This window comes from Pseudophryne corroboree, chromosome 4 (assembly GCF_028390025.1).
Source record: "Pseudophryne corroboree isolate aPseCor3 chromosome 4, aPseCor3.hap2, whole genome shotgun sequence".
Taxonomy (NCBI): domain Eukaryota; kingdom Metazoa; phylum Chordata; class Amphibia; order Anura; family Myobatrachidae; genus Pseudophryne; species Pseudophryne corroboree.
In genome coordinates, this window is record NC_086447.1 from 810,858,822 (window position 1) to 810,878,221 (window position 19,400).

General features: G+C 46.2%; 2 long non-coding RNA genes across 2 annotated transcripts; both read left to right on the forward strand.

Annotated features, from left to right (window-relative positions):
• Positions 1-14,665: 14,665 nt before the first annotated feature.
• LOC134911803 (uncharacterized) lies at positions 14,666-15,518 on the forward strand. Its single transcript, XR_010176853.1, has 4 exons — positions 14,666-14,718; positions 14,810-14,866; positions 15,050-15,094; positions 15,433-15,518. It is a non-coding gene; the product is annotated as an uncharacterized LOC134911803 (long non-coding RNA).
• A 1,250-nt stretch (positions 15,519-16,768) lies between these two features.
• LOC134911804 (uncharacterized) lies at positions 16,769-19,056 on the forward strand. The gene is made up of 4 exons (XR_010176854.1): positions 16,769-16,918; positions 17,534-17,557; positions 17,673-17,702; positions 18,970-19,056. It is a non-coding gene; the product is annotated as an uncharacterized LOC134911804 (long non-coding RNA).
• Positions 19,057-19,400: the final 344 nt, after the last annotated feature.

Genomic DNA, 19,400 nt, shown 5'->3' on the forward strand with positions numbered 1-19,400 from the left:
TCGGAGGAATCCCAGGCAGGAGAGGACTCGTCAGAATTGCCAGTGACATGGCCTGCAGGACTATTGGCATTCCTGGGGAAGGAGGAAATTGACACTGAGGGAGTTGGTGGGGTGGTTTGCGTGAGCTTGGTTACAAGAGGAAGGGATTTACTGGTCAGTGGACTGCTTCCACTGTCACCCAAAGTTTTTGAACTTGTCACTGACTTATTATGAATGCGCTGCAGGTGACGTATAAGGGAGGATGTTCCGAGGTGGTTAACGTCCTTACCCCTACTTATTACAGCTTGACAAAGGGAACACACGGCTTGACACCTGTTGTCCGCATTTCTGGTGAAATACCTCCACACCGAAGAGCTGATTTTTTTGGTATTTTCACCTGGCATGTCAACGGCCATATTCCTCCCACGGACAACAGGTGTCTCCCCGGGTGCCTGACTTAAACAAACCACCTCACCATCAGAATCCTCCTGGTCAATTTCCTCCCCAGCGCCAGCAACACCCATATCCTCCTCATCCTGGTGTACTTCAACACTGACATCTTCAATCTGACTATCAGGAACTGGACTGCGGGTGCTCCTTCCAGCACTTGCAGGGGGCGTGCAAATGGTGGAAGGCGCATGCTCTTCACGTCCAGTGTTGGGAAGGTCAGGCATCGCAACCGACACAATTGGACTCTCCTTGTGGATTTGGGATTTCGAAGAATGCACAGTTCTTTGCTGTGCTGCTTTTGCCAGCTTGAGTCTTTTCATTTTTCTAGCGAGAGGCTGAGTGCTTCCATCCTCATGTGAAGCTGAACCACTAGCCATGAACATAGGCCAGGGCCTCAGCCGTTCCTTGCCACTCCGTGTCGTAAATGGCATATTGGCAAGTTTACGCTTCTCCTCCGACAATTTTATTTTAGGTTTTGGAGTCCTTTTTTTTCTGATATTTGGTGTTTTGGATTTGACATGCTCTGTACTATGACATTGGGCATCGGCCTTGGCAGACGACGTTGCTGGCATTTCATCGTCTCGGCCATGACTAGTGGCAGCAGCTTCAGCACGAGGTGGAAGTGGATCTTGATCTTTCCCTAATTTTGGAACCTCAACATTTTTGTTCTCCATATTTTAATAGGCACAACTAAAAGGCACCTCAGGTAAACAATGGAGATGGATACTAGTATACAATTATGGACTGCCTGCCGAGTGCAGACACAGAGGTAGCCACAGCCGTGAACTACCGTACTGTACTGTGTCTGCTGCTAATATAGACTGGTTGATAAAGAGATGTCTATGTAACTATGTATGTATAAAGAAGAAAGAAAAAAAAACCACGGTTAGGTGGTATACAATTATGGACGGACTGCCTGCCGAGTGCAGACACAGAGGTAGCCACAGCCGTGAACTACCGTACTGTACTGTGTCTGCTGCTAATATTATAGACTGGTTGATAAAGAGATGTCGTAGTAGTATGTATGTATAAAGAAGAAAGAAAAAAAAACCACGGTTAGGTGGTATACAATTATGGACGGACTGCCTGCTGAGTGCAGACACAGAGGTAGCCACAGCCGTGAACTACCGTACTGTACTGTGTCTGCTGCTAATATAGACTGGTTGATAAAGAGATGTCTATGTAACTATGTATGTATAAAGAAGAAAGAAAAAAAAACCACGGTTAGGTGGTATACAATTATGGACGGACTGCCTGCCGAGTGCAGACACAGAGGTAGCCACAGCCGTGAACTACCGTACTGTACTGTGTCTGCTGCTAATATAGACTGGTTGATAAAGAGATGTCTATGTAACTATGTATGTATAAAGAAGAAAGAAAAAAAAACCACGGTTAGGTGGTATACAATTATGGACGGACTGCCTGCCGAGTGCAGACACAGAGGTAGCCACAGCCGTGAACTACCGTACTGTACTGTGTCTGCTGCTAATATAGACTGGTTGATAAAGAGATGTCTATGTAACTATGTATGTATAAAGAAGAAAGAAAAAAAAACCACGGTTAGGTGGTATACAATTATGGACGGACTGCCTGCCGAGTGCAGACACAGAGGTAGCCACAGCCGTGAACTACCGTACTGTACTGTGTCTGCTGCTAATATAGACTGGTTGATAAAGAGATGTCGTAGTAGTATGTATGTATAAAGAAGAAAAAAAAACCACGGTTAGGTGGTATACAATTATGGACGGACTGCCTGCCGAGTGCAGACACAGAGGTAGCCACAGCCGTGAACTACCGTACTGTGTCTGCTGCGACTGGATGATAAATGATATAAAAAATATATATATATCACTACTGCAGCCGGACAGGTATATATTATATATTATATAATGACGGACCTGCTGGACACTGTCTGTCAGCAGAATGAGTTTTATTTTTATAGAATAAAAAAAACAACAACACACAAGTGAAGTCACACGACGAGTGTTTAACTTTTTCAGGCAATCACAATATAAGTATACTACTAACTATACTGGTGGTCAGTGTGGTCAGGTCACTGGTCAGTCATACTGGCAGTGGCACTCCTGCAGCAAAAGTGTGCACTGTTTAATTTTAATATAATATTATGTACTCCTGGCTCCTGCTATAACCTATAACTGGCACTGCAGTGCTCCCCAGTCTCCCCCACAATTATAAGCTGTGTGAGCTGAGCAGTCAGACAGATATATAATATATATAGATGATGCAGCACACTGGGCTGAGCCTGAGCAGTGCACACAGATATGGTATGTGACTGAGTCACTGTGTGTATCGCTTTTTTCAGGCAGAGAACGGATATATTAAATAAACTGCACTGTCTGGTGGTCACTCACTATATAATATTATGTACTCCTGGCTCCTGCTATAACCTATAACTGGCACTGCAGTGCTCCCCAGTCTCCCCCACAATTATAAGCTGTGTGAGCTGAGCAGTCAGACAGATATATAATATATATAGATGATGCAGCACACTGGGCTGAGCCTGAGCAGTGCACACAGATATGGTATGTGACTGAGTCACTGTGTGTATCGCTTTTTTCAGGCAGAGAACGGATATATTAAATAAACTGCACTGTCTGGTGGTCACTCACTATATAATATTATGTACTCCTGGCTCCTGCTATAACCTATAACTGGCACTGCAGTGCTCCCCAGTCTCCCCCACAATTATAAGCTGTGTGAGCTGAGCAGTCAGACAGATATATAATATATATAGATGATGCAGCACACTGGGCTGAGCCTGAGCAGTGCACACAGATATGGTATGTGACTGAGTCACTGTGTGTATCGCTTTTTTCAGGCAGAGAACGGATATATTAAATAAACTGCACTGTCTGGTGGTCACTCACTAGTAAACTCTCTGCACTCTCTACACTTCTACAGTACTCCTCCTAGTCCTAAGCTCCAGTAAATCTCTCTCTCTTATAATCTAAATGGAGAGGACGCCAGCCACGTCCTCTCCCTATCAATCTCAATGCACGTGTGAAAATGGCGGCGACGCGCGGCTCCTTATATAGAATCCGAGTCTCGCGATAGAATCCGAGCCTCGCGAGAATCCGACAGCGTCATGATGACGTTCGGGCGCGCTCGGGTTAACCGAGCAAGGCGGGAAGATCCGAGTCGCTCGGATCCGTGTAAAAAAAGCTGAAGTTCGGGCGGGTTCGGATTCCGAGGAACCGAACCCGCTCATCTCTACCACTAACACTGTGATCTCTGCCTCTGCTTGGATACAGATGTGTCCTCATAAATCTTGCCTCTTGCCAATGCATCTTATTTGCATTGCTATGTGGCTAGGATGCACAAGCAGCTTCTACTGATTAAAATGATATGCAGCATGCCTATATACTGTGTGAGAATGTGGCTGTATCTGCATATGAAATGTTACACACAGAATATAGGCATGCTGCATATCATTTTAATCAGCAGAAGCTGATGATGCCCCTAGGCTTATCAATGCCCTAGGCAATTGCCTAGTTTGCCTATGCCTATGGCCGGCTCTGAAAGGGATCCTCAAAGCCACATAGATCGATAGTGTGGAATACTGGCAAGCTTTCCGGATACTCAGCCAGTATACAGGATCAAACCCCAGGCAGATGGTCAAAACTCCGTGTGGATCAGAGTCAAATGCAGAATAAAAACGGGAACCACGCTTAACGCGAATCGGACGCAAAGTCCATCATCAGAAGCGTAGTTCACAAGCACTGATAGTCCGTTTATAAACCCCATTCATTAGGATTACCAGCTGTCACCAATCTCCATTGAATCTCGCGCTGTTAGACAAGCGCCTGCGCCGTCATCATCGACGACCGGAATCGGAAGTGACGCTTGCAGTTCATCCGCGTTCCACGGGTCCGGAAGTCATAGCGGCTGCTCTCCATAGCCGCGATGGTCAGCTGCTCCTGCGTTCCATCATCAGGAAGTATTGTAAACTGTTCTCTGCAGTCGCACGGAATATGTCACTTTCTAGGGAGATCTGTATGGTATCCATATACCAATGGGGTCTTCATAATGTCCATGAATTTATAAAGTCCCAAGCAATATAAATTCCATGTTTCATAAGAATAAAAGAAAAAAACAGCATGTATCAATAGTAATTGTAGAATGTATAAAAAGTAGTATAGAGCCGTATTGGGACTGAGAGCTACATTAAATAAGAAAACATTTAAGCTCAAAGTCTCCATTGAGACCCTTTGGGATAAGTGTGCCCAAACGATGTATACTTTTCATCTCTGCTTGGGCCAATCTTTTTTCTAAATCCCTAGTTCTCCACCTTTGTTGTACCACTTGTATACCCCAAAAGTTTTTTAAAAAACAAGTATCAGACCCATGTACTTTCTTAAAATGTGAGGATACATTATGGGTGTCTAAGCCCTTACGAATATTGTATATGTGCTCGGCCCACCTCACCTTTGCACTCCTTCCTGTCCTACCAACGTAGGAGAGGCCGCAGGCGCATTCAAGCACATATACAATACTAGGCGCTTCATCGCGCCCTACGGGCGCTCTTCACACCGTCGCAAGGGGCTACGCCCCCTTAACCCTTGCATGCCTTTCTGGGGTTCAATATTTGTATTATATGGAGTATTACCTGCATTCCTTTGTTAGTGGTTAAATATTGCACAATGAAACGGCATGCGATGTTGAAGGAGGCGCAGCCCCTTGCAACGGCGTGAACAGCACCTGCAGGGCACGATGTACAGAATGTAGCGGGTGCGGGGGGGACTGCGGATGCGGGACGGTGTCTGTAGATGCTGCGGGTGGAGGGGGGGCGGAAGCGCGGGGGGGCCAGATGGGGAGGGGTAGGGTGGTGCTGCGGGTGAGGGAGGAGCAGAGGAGTGGGGCCTGCAGATGGGGGAGGGGTTTCCGGAAGCACTGTAGGTGGGGGAGTGGCAGGGTTGCCACAGGTGGGAGAGGGGCAGGTGCGGGGATGTTGCGGATGGGTGAAAGGTTCCGTAGGTGCTGTGGGATGGGAAGGGGCGGGGGTGCCGGGGCTGGGGTAGGGGGTCCGGAGGCGCCGTGGGTAGGGGAGGGGCAGGTACAGGTGGTGCGGCAGATGGGGAAGGGGGTCCGGAGGTGCTGCAGGTGGTGGAGGGGCAGGTGCGGGGGTGCCATGGGTGGGGGAGGGGTGGATGAGGGGGGGGGTCGCAGATGGAGGAGGGTGTCTGCAGATGCTGCGGGTGGAGGGGGGCAGGTGTGGGGGGAGACATATATGGGGGGTGGATGGTGGAGGGGGTCTGGAGGTGCTGTGTGTGGGGGAGGGGCGGAGGAGTGGGAGCCACGGGTGGTGTAGGGGGTCTGGAGGCACAGCGTGTGGAGGAGGGGTGGAGTGCCGCATGTGGTGGAGGGGAAGGTGCGGAGGTGTGGTGCATTGAGGAGGGGTCTGGAGGCGCTGCGGGTACTGTACCTGTCAAAAAGGTAGTTGGAGGGCATGCAGTAACAGGGCCAGGACAGGAGTGACAGGGTCAGAACAGGGGTGACGGGGCCAGGACAGGGGTGACAGGGCAAGGACAGGGGTGACAGGGCAAGGACAGGGGTGACATGGCAAGGACAGGGGTGACGGGGCAAGGACAGGGGTGACGGGGCAAGGACATGGGTGACGGGGCCAGGACAGGGGCGACGGGGCTAGGACAGAAATGACAGGGACAGGATAGGGGTGACAGGGCCAGGGTAGGGGCGGCAGGACCAGGACAGGGGTGACAGGGCCAGTATAGGGTTAACAGGGCAAGCACAGGGGTGACAGGGCCAGGATAGGGGTAACAGGGCCAGCATAAGGGTGAAAGGGCCAGGATAAGGGTGAAAGGGCAAGGCCAGGGGTGACAGGGACATGACAGAACACAGGGCACGGGAGAGATTGGTATTAGGGACAAAACAGTGGTGACAGACAGATGTGTCTTACCGGAGTCACTGCTGCTGGCTGCTGCTGTTCCACTCCAACCTGTTGGGGTCTGCTGCTGGTGGAGACTTGGCATGGCTGACTCTCTCAGGCTGGAGTCCATCTTCCTCTGCCCGTCAACATCCCCCCCCCCCTCCTCAGTCACACACCGCAGACCTCGCGCAGCTGCCGGGCACTGTGGTAAGGGGAGACTGGGAGTGACTGGTTAGCCCCCAGGAGACGCTGCGACTGGAGGGAGGAGGGGGTCATAGCATGCACACGGCGCGGACCTCGTGGCTGCTGGGCACTGTGGTAAGGGGAGACTGGGAGTGACTGGTTAGCTCCCAGGAGACGCTGCGGCTGGAGGGAGGAGGGGGTCGGAGCCTGCAAGCAGCTCGGACTTCTGCAGCGCTAGCCGCTGGCTAAAGTGTGTGAAGGAGCTGGGTGCACCTCACTGCGGGCGGCAGCACTGCAGCTAGCGGTGGGGTTGCTGGGGCTGGAAATAACAGAGGCAGTACGGAACCTGCACAGCAGCAGGTGCCCCACAAAACTGCAGCTAAGAAGCGTGGAGTGTGCTAGAAAGTGACGCTCCTCCGCGCCAGAGAGACCCTGCTGAGTATGCTGATGTGGGGGGTCAAGCACACAGTGAGCCGATGCCCGTCTGTCTGTACGGCATACCCCCTCACACATCCCCATACCTCCCAACTGTCCCGGGGTTCCGGCAGCAGAGCCGGATTAAGGGGGGGCCAGGGGGTACGTACAGTGGGCCCCACAGTTTTAGGGGGCCCCCCGGCTGGAGTAGCTCTGTCCCAGCTCAGAAGCTCCCCCGTCCTGCCAGCAACAGCGGCAGCATTGTGCTACAGTCAGCACACGCTGCTGGGTGTTGGCAGGTCTGTGGTGTTGCAGGGAGGAAGCAGTCTCCCTGCTTTCTTCTGCCTGTGCGGGTGTGTAGGGGGGAGCGACCACCTCCTCTGGATTTAGCCTTAGCTGAGGGGCCAAAATTCCATATATATATATATATATATAAAAAAAACCCGGAATTTGCATAAGGAGGCGTGGCCACGCGGGCCGCGATTAAGCCACGCCCCCATCCCCACAGTAGGCACAGCAATGAGATAGGGCTCCCCTGTCTCAAGTGCCCTGGGCCCCCCGGACTCATAATCCGCCCCTGGAGGCATGCCAGCAGCTCACAGAGCGCTGGGCATGCCCCCTCGCTGACGAAAACGGGGGCCCTCCCGTGAAGCCACGCCCCTTTTCATTGGTCACGCCCCCTTTTCGCCGCACGTGTGTCCCTCATTCTGCCTGAAGAAAGCTGGGAGGTATGCACCCCTGCCTGTGCCATGCCCATACTATCTGCTTCTGCTCCTAGTCTCCTATAGATTTGCCCAGATCTGTGACTCATTTGACTAACTCCGCCCAGTGTCGTGACTCCGCCCAGCGTTAGCAAATGAGTCACAAAGTCACAGATCTGGGCTATTATATAGGAGATTCTTAGTGTGGCATGTGATAAAATCCCGAATGGGATAAGTATGACCATTCACAGTATATTCTGTAAATTTCCTCACTGGGATCTTCACTGTCTTACACATTAGGCATTCGCCGCATCGATGAAAACCCTTTGTTCTTACACTCTGCCTTATTTCTGTATCTAGACTACTTTTTACAAGTTGGTTTTTTAAAGATGGTGCCTTTCTATAGATAAAGGTGGGTCTATTAGGTAGCACATCACCTATTACTGAGTCCTGCTTCAGGATATTCCAGTTATTGATAAATATTTTTTCTATTCCTTTAAAGGACTTACTAAATTGACTTATAAAAGCCCATTTAAACCGATCCTCATTAGTATTCGATCTTTCTTTAATTTCCAACAACTTAATCCTTTCTACATCATCAACTTTTTTTCTCGCTATATCTACAGTTCCTGATGTATACCCCTTTTGCAATAGCCTGCCTGAAAGATCATCTAATTGTTGGTTACATGTATCTACATCCGAACAGTTTCTTTTGACTCTTATAAACTGGCTGAATGGTATCCCATCCAGCCAGTTTGAATGATGTTGGCTGGTTCTGTCAATGAAGCTGTTTGAATCAGTTTCTTTCCTGTAGGTTTTGGAATGGACCTGACCATCCGAGATATAAATACTTAGATCGAGAAAAGATACAGATGTAGCCACCTTTACCTTGACTGTTTCTCCGCCGAGACGGGCGTTTAGCCACGCTAAGGCGATAGCTGAGTTTCATCACAGGCAGGCGCGTTGAGACGATCTAGATACTCCTCATGCATTACACATCTCCACCACTGTGTCGCTAATGCTCCACTAATCCAGTACTTTCGATCGTACAGTATAGCGGCGGATTGATCTACAGCTCTGGCAATACTGTAGGCGTAACGGGAGGCGGTGGAAAAAAGTATGGAGTACTGTACAGTATGTGTATGGAGACGCAACTACAGTAATTGTGTAAAAGGAAGAATGTACAGTACAATGTATAAACACCGTGCTTTTAAAATATATGAGCGTCTGAGTTCGCTAATGCATAATGGGAATGGAGGACTAGCAAATGCGAGCGTCCGAGTCCTCTAAGGCATAAACCAACAGCAATGGGGCGGGGGCCGGGCGCTGTTTGCAGTACTTTCACACATGAAATTGGAAATCTCTCATGAGGCGTCGTGGGCTAGGGGTGAAGGCTCCCACCTCCCTCGCTGGGAGTCCAGGGTTCGAGACCTGATGTGCTTTCTTTCTTTTTTTTTTTTTTTTCTGTAATAATGCACTGTATTATTTTATTTACATTGTAAGACAGTCAATGGAAGGATGCACACAGGTTTCACATAAATCAAAGTACATCTGCAGGAGCGATTCTTTACGCTAAATGCACCTAAACAGCGGGAATGAAATGAGTGTATTCTGACGCTACCAACTGAGCAAAACAGTACTGTACAGTAGATCTTCAGCGTTTGTGTATTGCACAGGACCTGAATTTCCTCCCTGTGCAGGCCCCCAGGGGGGAAGGGCGATGGGGGTAGGGGGGAGACGATGGAAAATACTGTGCCTTTGAAATGCAATTACATGAGCGTCCGAGTACACTACGGCATACTGTAAACCAACACCAATGGGAAGGAAGTGCCAACCTTATTTTTAATGTGTTCCCGTGACATTCACTTTAAAAAAAAAAAAATTCTCTCCAATACAGTACATCCAATGGAAGGATGCACACAGGTTTCACATAAATCAAAGTACATCTGCAGGAGCGATTCTTTACGCTAAATGCAACCTACAGTACAGTACGGTACTGTAAGTGAGCAAAATAGTACTACAGTGGGCGTTTGTGTATTGCACATGACCTGCATTCCCTCCCTGTCTACTGCATGATCTGTGCAGGCTCCCATGGGGGAAGGGCAACAGGCTAGCAGGAGGCGGAGGAAAACACCGTGCTTTACAAATGCGAGCGTCCGAGTCCTCTAAGGCATAAACCAACAGCAATGGGGCGGGGGCCGGGCGCTGTTTGCAGTACTTTCACACATGAAATTGGAAATCTCTCATGAGGCGTCGTGGGCTAGGGGTGAAGGCTCCCACCTCCCTCGCTGGGAGTCCAGGGTTCGAGACCTGATGTGCTTTCTTTCTTTTTTTTTTTTTTTTCTGTAATAATGCACTGTATTATTTTATTTACATTGTAAGACAGTCAATGGAAGGATGCACACAGGTTTCACATAAATCAAAGTACATCTGCAGGAGCGATTCTTTACGCTAAATGCACCTAAACAGCGGGAATGAAATGAGTGTATTCTGACGCTACCAACTGAGCAAAACAGTACTGTACAGTAGATCTTCAGCGTTTGTGTATTGCACAGGACCTGAATTTCCTCCCTGTGCAGGCCCCCAGGGGGGAAGGGCGATGGGGGTAGGGGGGAGACGATGGAAAATACTGTGCCTTTGAAATGCAATTACATGAGCGTCCGAGTACACTACGGCATACTGTAAACCAACACCAATGGGAAGGAAGTGCCAACCTTATTTTTAATGTGTTCCCGTGACATTCACTTTAAAAAAAAAAAAATTCTCTCCAATACAGTACATCCAATGGAAGGATGCACACAGGTTTCACATAAATCAAAGTACATCTGCAGGAGCGATTCTTTACGCTAAATGCAACCTACAGTACAGTACGGTACTGTAAGTGAGCAAAATAGTACTACAGTGGGCGTTTGTGTATTGCACATGACCTGCATTCCCTCCCTGTCTACTGCATGATCTGTGCAGGCTCCCATGGGGGAAGGGCAACAGGCTAGCAGGAGGCGGAGGAAAACACCGTGCTTTACAAATGCGAGCGTCCGAGTCCTCTAAGGCATAAACCAACAGCAATGGGGCGGGGGCCGGGCGCTGTTTGCAGTACTTTCACACATGAAATTGGAAATCTCTCATGAGGCGTCGTGGGCTAGGGGTGAAGGCTCCCACCTCCCTCGCTGGGAGTCCAGGGTTCGAGACCTGATGTGCTTTCTTTCTTTTTTTTTTTTTTTTCTGTAATAATGCACTGTATTATTTTATTTACATTGTAAGACAGTCAATGGAAGGATGCACACAGGTTTCACATAAATCAAAGTACATCTGCAGGAGCGATTCTTTACGCTAAATGCACCTAAACAGCGGGAATGAAATGAGTGTATTCTGACGCTACCAACTGAGCAAAACAGTACTGTACAGTAGATCTTCAGCGTTTGTGTATTGCACAGGACCTGAATTTCCTCCCTGTGCAGGCCCCCAGGGGGGAAGGGCGATGGGGGTAGGGGGGAGACGATGGAAAATACTGTGCCTTTGAAATGCAATTACATGAGCGTCCGAGTACACTACGGCATACTGTAAACCAACACCAATGGGAAGGAAGTGCCAACCTTATTTTTAATGTGTTCCCGTGACATTCACTTTAAAAAAAAAAAAATTCTCTCCAATACAGTACATCCAATGGAAGGATGCACACAGGTTTCACATAAATCAAAGTACATCTGCAGGAGCGATTCTTTACGCTAAATGCAACCTACAGTACAGTACGGTACTGTAAGTGAGCAAAATAGTACTACAGTGGGCGTTTGTGTATTGCACATGACCTGCATTCCCTCCCTGTCTACTGCATGATCTGTGCAGGCTCCCATGGGGGAAGGGCAACAGGCTAGCAGGAGGCGGAGGAAAACACCGTGCTTTACAAATGCGAGCGTCCGAGTCCTCTAAGGCACGGGACCGTCCCTATGCTCTTGGTGAGCTGCGTCTCCTCGTTCGCTGGCGGGACAGAACTCTCGCCAGCAACGAGGAGAAAGTGAGGGCATACCGGAGGGCCAGCAGGGACATCCTCCGGAATTATAACAGGAGGAGAACGGTGAGGTCTCTCCAGAGGAGGTGGAGTGACCTCGTGAGGCGGACCCCACGACGCCTGCAGGCCATAAGGGATTGTAAGTACAGTACATTACTGTAGATTACTGTACTTTAAGTTACTGTAGTTACAGGTACAGTACATTATAGCAGGGGCTGCTGTAGCAGCAGGTATCCGGTCTATACAGCACTGTACAGTATTTGTGGTAAACAAATGGTTAAACAAGGACCAAACGTTAACCCGGGTCAAAAGGTCAATTTGTTTTTTTGCGTCGACCTAGATGGTGCGGCTTTTGAAATTGGTTGACACCAGTTACTGTAGGTTGACATGGTCGTTAAGTTGACATGGAAAAAGATCGACATGCGTTTTACAAAAACAATTGTTATTTTTTTAAACTTGTGTATATACAGTACAGTAGTTCTTTACAATCCAGGTGGTCTACGATTGTGCAGTGTACAGTATCATGCAGTGTACAGTATATGCAATGTATCACAGTGTATCGTGCTGCGTAATTGCAGCGTGTCATGCAGTGTACATTCAGAATATGGTATTGTGCAGTGAGTGTAATACATAGTGAATCACATCGTGCAGCAGAGCCGGCCTTAGGCATAGGCAAACTACAGTAGGCAAATGCCTAGGGCATTTGCTATGCTTAGGGGCACCAGCAGCTTCTGCTGATTAAAATGATATGCGGCATGCCTATATTTTGCGTGACTGCGGCTGTATCTGTACCTGGCTAGGGCCAGCACTGTCGTGCAGTGTACTGTATACACATGTGGTAATTGCAGTTTTTTGTGTAGTGTACATTGTATCATATTTTGCAGGGAAATGTGCAGTTTGTCATATCACGCAGTCGTGCAGTGCATTGTGTGGTTTAATTGCAGTGTGCCGAAATTTGTGTTTCAGATAGTACAGTGTTCTAAGGGATGTTACTTTGGCAGAAATTATTCTAAGGGATGTTACAGTGGCCTAATGTGTTCTGACGTGCATTACTCTTGCATAAGGTTCATGACTGGCAGATCTCTACTTTGTGACGTAATGTGGATATACTACTGCACTACTGTGACGTACAGTAACGTGAATAAGGTGCTCTACTGTGTGACACAACGTGAATCAAGGACAGTACTGTGACGTGAATACGGTGCTCTACTGTGTGACACAACGTGAATCAAGGACAGTACTGTGACGTGAATAAGGTGCTCTACTGTGTGACACAACGTGAATCAAGGACAGTACTGTGACGTGAATACGGTGCTCTACTGTGTGACACAACGTGAATCAAGGACAGTACTGTGACGTGAATACGGTGCTCTACTGTGTGACACAACGTGAATCAAGGACAGTACTGTGACGTGAATAAACTGCACTACTGTGACATGACGTGAATAAGATGAATTCAGGTGAGTACTGCATCATCTGTCATGAAATCAATTTGTAATGTAATGAACAGTACTGAGATGGTTAAGGGTGGGAGGGCTGCATGCTGATGTGTGTCATAATGTTTATAAGGGCAATGCTTATGTGTGTTACAATGTCTATAAAGGTAGTGTTCTGTCTAATACCCTGGACCTACTGTACTGTAGCGATACTGTAAGTGTACTGTATGTCACATTTAGAAATGTGCCCCTTAAGTTTTGAAGACAGTACAGTACACTATGCCCTCCTGAGTGATTAGGTGCAGGGTACTAGAATGAACAATTCCATTTATTGTGATGTCATAAAGATGCTGTCAATGTTGAATTTCATTGGCTGTACAGTATGCTGCCATTATACTGTATATATATTTTTACAGGGCTGGTAGCACGACGTCACAGGAGGCGGGACAGGCGCCGCCAAGCTGGTAAGTATTGTCAAATACAGTAGTGTACAGTACATAGTGATTTCTATAGTCCCAACCCCCTGTCCTGACCATCACAGATAACTCGCTGCAATCCGTTAATGTTAAGAATGTCTGTTTACAAAACTAAATGTAAATATTAAACACAAAGTATAAATAACATTGTAGATAGCTGAATACCCGTGCTTCGCTACGGGATGAGGATGGTAAATTCCAGTGATAGTTGTTTGTTAATTTACGTTTGTTGGCGATCTACTGTAGTATATAGTACTGTATACTTTAAGCATACTGTATCTTGCTTCTCTGATGCAGATTGTTTATTGGCCGGACCCCTTTTTGGTCCTGGATACTGTGCAGTACATGTTTCAAATTGACAGCTTCACTTACAGTACTGTTATTTTTTTTCCCACAGTACCACCACCACCACCACCTGCTGCTGCGCTGCCAGGTATTGTGTAACGAGAATTCTGGTGCTACTGTCATCGTTGTTACACTACTGTACATGTGTCCTGGATACTGTGCAGTACATGTTTCAAATTGACAGCTTCACTTACAGTACTGTTATTTTTTTTCCCACAGTACCACCACCACCACCACCACCACCACCACCACCTGCTGCTGCGCTGCCAGGTATTGTGTAACGAGAATTCTGGTGCTACTGTCATCGTTGTTACACTACTGTACATGTGTCCTGGATACTGTGCAGTACATGTTTCCAATTGACAGCTTCACTTACAGTACTGTTATTTTTTTTCCCACAGTACCACCACCACCACCACCACCACCACCACCTGCTGCTGCGCTGCCAGGTATTGTGTAACGAGAATTCTGGTGCTACTGTCATCGTTGTTACACTACTGTACATGTGTCCTGGATACTGTGCAGTACATGTTTCCAATTGACAGCTTCACTTACAGTACTGTTATTTTTTTTCCCACAGTACCACCACCACCACCACCACCACCACCACCTGCTGCTGCGCTGCCAGGTATTGTGTAACGAGAATTCTGGTGCTACTGTCATCGTTGTTACACTACTGTACATGTGTCCTGGATACTGTACAGTACATGTTTCAAATTGACAGCTTCACTTACAGCACTGTTGTTTTTTCTCACAGTACCACCACCACCACCACCACCACCACCACCACCAACACCGTCTGACCAGCAGAGCTCTGGAAGTGGTAATCATTATTTTTGTTACAGACACACTAGTTTCCTACAGTATTACTGTAATTTTTTTATTTTACAATACTTGTTATCTTGTACACACAGACCGCCTCGTTATTGATACAGAGGAGGAGGAAATGGGGGAGCCTTCAGGCCAGCCTGGTAAGAATTGTAATCTACTGTACAGTACTCTACATTCTACATTCATTGATTTATTAACAGTACCAATGGCTTGGGTTTGCGTGACCAGTGGTCAGGATTCCAGCAGTCAAGTGACCGACAGCGGTATCCTGATTGCAGAAATCCCATTGACTTTTCTTTTTGTTTTTTTTATATTCAACACAGATGTCACTTACGTGGACTCTGATTCGTCGGAGCCGCCACAGTATAGTAAGTACAGTAGGATTTTCACAAGCCCATTCTTAAAAGTATTGACCAAGTCCACTTTTATTACTTTTCAGGCAGGGAATTCCAAACATGTACTGTACAGTATTTCCCTCACTGTGAAGACCCCTTTTCGCCTCTGTGTGCGAAATCGCCTCTCCTCCAACACGAGTTAAATACAGGCACAGTACAGTACTGTATGTCCCCTACCACTGGACAGTCATTCTGCTCCTACTGTATTATGAATATATCTCTGCCTCCTGTAGCACTGTACTACTGTGCAATTTTGTAGTAACTGTACTCTACTGTATTTTGTTTATAATATTTTTTTATTTTCCACTCAGTGATTATTGACAGTGATGAGGAAGGGGATGAGGAAGGGGAGAAAAAGCCCTCTCCCCAACTTGGTAAGTAAACTAAAGTATTGTACTGTACTGTACATTGTGTTAAACCCAGAGCCGGCCATAGGTATAGGCAAACTAGGCAATTGCCTAGGGCATTTGATCTGCCTAGGGGCATCAGCAGCTTCTGCTGATTAAAATGATATGCGGCATGCCTATATTCTGTGTGTAGCATTTCATATGCAGACACAGCCTCACACAGTATATAATCATGCTGCATATCATTTTAATCAGTAGAAGTTGCTTGTGCATCCTAGCCAAAATAAGATGCATTTTGATTAAAAAAAGGTACCAGACGTTAGCATTGAATCAAGATTTAGGAGGACACACCTGTATCCAGGAGGAGGCAGAGGTCACAGTGTTAGTGGCAGTGTGATTGCTGTGTGCATGTGAGTGGGTTGGTTGTGCAGTAGTGTTCGGAATATATGTAAGGGGCACTATGCGTGTCATTATGTGTATAAGGGCATTAATAATGTGCGGCATATGTGTAAAAGGGTACTACTGTATGCGTGTCATTATGTGTAATGGGGCACTAATAATGTGCAGCAAATGTGTAGGGGGCACTATGTGTGTCATTATGTGTATAAGGGCATTAATAATGTGCATCATATGTGTAAAGGACATTATGTGTAAAAGGGCATTAATAAAGGTTGGCATAATGTGTAAGGCGCATTATGTTTATAAGGACATTAATAATGTGTCTCATATGTGTAAGGGGCATTACTGTGTGGGATTATGTGCATAAATGCATTACTAATGTGTGGCATTATGTGTATAAGGTGCTCTACTATGTGGCATTGCATATAGAAAGAGCACTACTGTGTCATCTAATGTGAATAAAGAGCAATAGGGTGTGGTGTAATGTGAATAAGGAGCAATTCAGTGTGATGTATTGTGAATAAAGGGCTCTACTGTGAGGAGTAATGTTTATAAGGTAAAGTGATACTACTGTGGGATGTAATATGAATTATGGACACTATTGCATGATCAAATGTGAATGAAGTTGCAGTACTGTGTGGCGTAATTGGAATTGGGGTTACTATTGTGTGGCCATGCCCCTTGCCAGCAAAAACACACCCCTTTTTGGGCTGTTCCCAAAATATAGGGGTTACAAACACCAAAATTAGGACTGCTATGGGTGAGGGGTGATGGTGCTGGGAAAGAGGTGTCAGGTCAGAGGCGGAACCAGCGGTGGTGCTAGGGGGCACCAGCCAAAATCTTGCCTAGGGCATCATTTTGGTTAGGGCCGGCTCTGGTTAAACCAATGGGTTGGGTTTGCATGACCAGCAGTCAGGATTCTAGCGGTTAGGTGTAAAGTAGTGTATTTCCTGGAATGAACCTTTTTTTTCGCATTAATGTTTTTTCATAGTTCCTACACTGGAACAGGCCGCCGAGGAGGATGATGCATATGATGAGGCGGCATTTAGTGGTAAGAATTATCACTGACATTGATTTGATTCCACCAGAGTAGCACTTTTCATCAGATTTTTCTGGAAAATGCGTAGAAATCGGATAAAAATTGCACAAATCGGAATAGTGGATGGGGGACTTTAGATGATTGTTTTTGTTTGAACTGGTGATATTGCCCATACAGTAGCAACCAATCACATTCCACATTAACATTTATCTACAGTAGTTACACTTACAGACGATAATGCAGTACAGTAGGTAATATTTGTAATTGTCAGAGAAGTATCTTCATATACTGTAGTTAGAATTCTCATATTTGCCACTACAAATTACCACTACAGTAACTGCTAAATATTTTAAGTGTACTGTACAATATGCACATACAGTACAGTACTGTACAGTATGCATAATTCAAAGCAAAAAAGAGTTGCTACCTTAGTCTAGTCATAATCACCGGCATACGGGCCACTCACAAATTTTCTGATGGTCTCGGTGGGGTCCCTTGGAATCACCATGCCTGTCACAAGCATACCTTTTTTTTACCCACCTGTCACTAGGCCTGGACACTAGTTTACTATTACTATACTTTTTACTGTATACTGTATCTTATAATATTCTTCTCTTTTACCCACAGACGACGAGCCAGAATACCATTTTGGTAAATAAATATACTGTACAGTAGCAATAGTTGGTACTGCAATTACAGTATTTTTTTTCTCCAACATTACTTTAAGTCCAACTGATATGACTAACTGTATTTTATCTTTTTACAGTCCGTCGCCAACCAGTGGAGGAGACACCTGGTAATAAAATAGAAATACATAATGCACTGTACTGTATTCTAACTTACTGTAACATGTATAACACTGAGCTGATCATCTTCACACCCTCTGACATAACCTTACAGTACAAACTGTACTTTCTCTCCTTTTTCACCCTCTTCACTCCACAAATGCATGCTGCGTTTCCTGACTACTGATATAATAGTGTGTAGAGCGTAGCGAGGCACCGTGCCCACCGCGTGGCGAGCGAAGCAAGCATGCAAGGGGCTGCTTTCCGCTCGCCGCCCCTGTCGGGATTGTGTGGTCAGGATTCCGGCGTCTGTATTTTGACTGCCGGGATCCCGTCCAGCGGGATTACGTACTGATCTCCAGTCTGAGCCTGCCCTAGGCATAGGCATACTTGCCAAATGCCCAGGGGCACAAGCAGCTTCTGCTGATTAATATGATATGCAGCATGCCTACAGTATATTCTGTGCATACAAAATGCATTACTAATGTGCAGCATTATGTGTATACAGTACTTTGTTGTGTAACATATACTGTAGCAAGGGCACTACTGTGTGGTCTAATGTGAACAAAGAGCAATATGATGTGATGCAATGTGAATAAGTGGGAATACTTTGAGGAGTAATGTGGTACTATCATATGATGTAACGAGAAAAAGAGACACTATTGCATGATATGTTGTGAATAAAGTTGCAGTACTGTGTGGCGTCATTTCAGATTGGGGAATTACTGTGTGGCCTTGCCCCTTCCCAGCAAGAACATGCACCGTTTTGGGATGCACACCGAATGTGCACACTGTTGCTATTTTAAACATACAGTACAGTAAGTTGGAGGAGCACCAAAATGACGACTGCTATGGTTGAGGGGTGATGGTGCTGGGAAAGGGGTACAGGCTCAGAGGCGGAAATAGCATCTGTGCAAGGGGGCAGCATCCAAAAACTTGACTAGGGAATCATATTATTTATGGCTGGCTCTGAGTACAGTCCACTATTATGGATAGTACTCCCTACAACACCACCTACAGTACTGTAACCCTCTTTTTTCTGAAGCGGTCATGAAATGTCATGACTGCTAATACATACTGTACAGTAAATGTCTACAGTATTTGTACTGTGGTGTTTAATTCCTTTGACAATTTGTTTATGACCTATTGAAGCTAAACTCTTGTACAGTACTTTATATTTTGAATACCAGCAATACAGTATAATACTGTACCTACAGTATACAGTAATAATTGTTTACTATTTGAATGTGACTAAATGTTTTTTTTTCTCCAATATAGTGCCAATTATTTATGGGGGCCCCAGACAGGGGCAAGATAGGTGGGCTGGCCCAGAAGCGGGCAGGCAGCAGCCCACTTATACAAGAGGTAAACTAAAGCAATGTTTAAATTACCTCGACAGCATACAGTAGTGTTTGATTTACTGTACTGACAATACAGTACTGTACATTGTAAATAACAATATTGTCTAATATAGAGTAAAGTACAGTACTGTATTGCCATTACTACACTGTAAAGTATTCAGTATTTGTTTTGTAATACTGTCCTTTTTTTCCCACAGAACAGTTGCAGCGTGCCATCCAGCTCCAGCGGGTGGTGGTCCACCTCCTAGTGGACCACTATTTTAATATTTTATTAAGTTTTATTTAATTTTATTTAATAAAAATTTTTGTTCTTGTACTCCATTGTATAGTATCTTTTTCTACTGTATA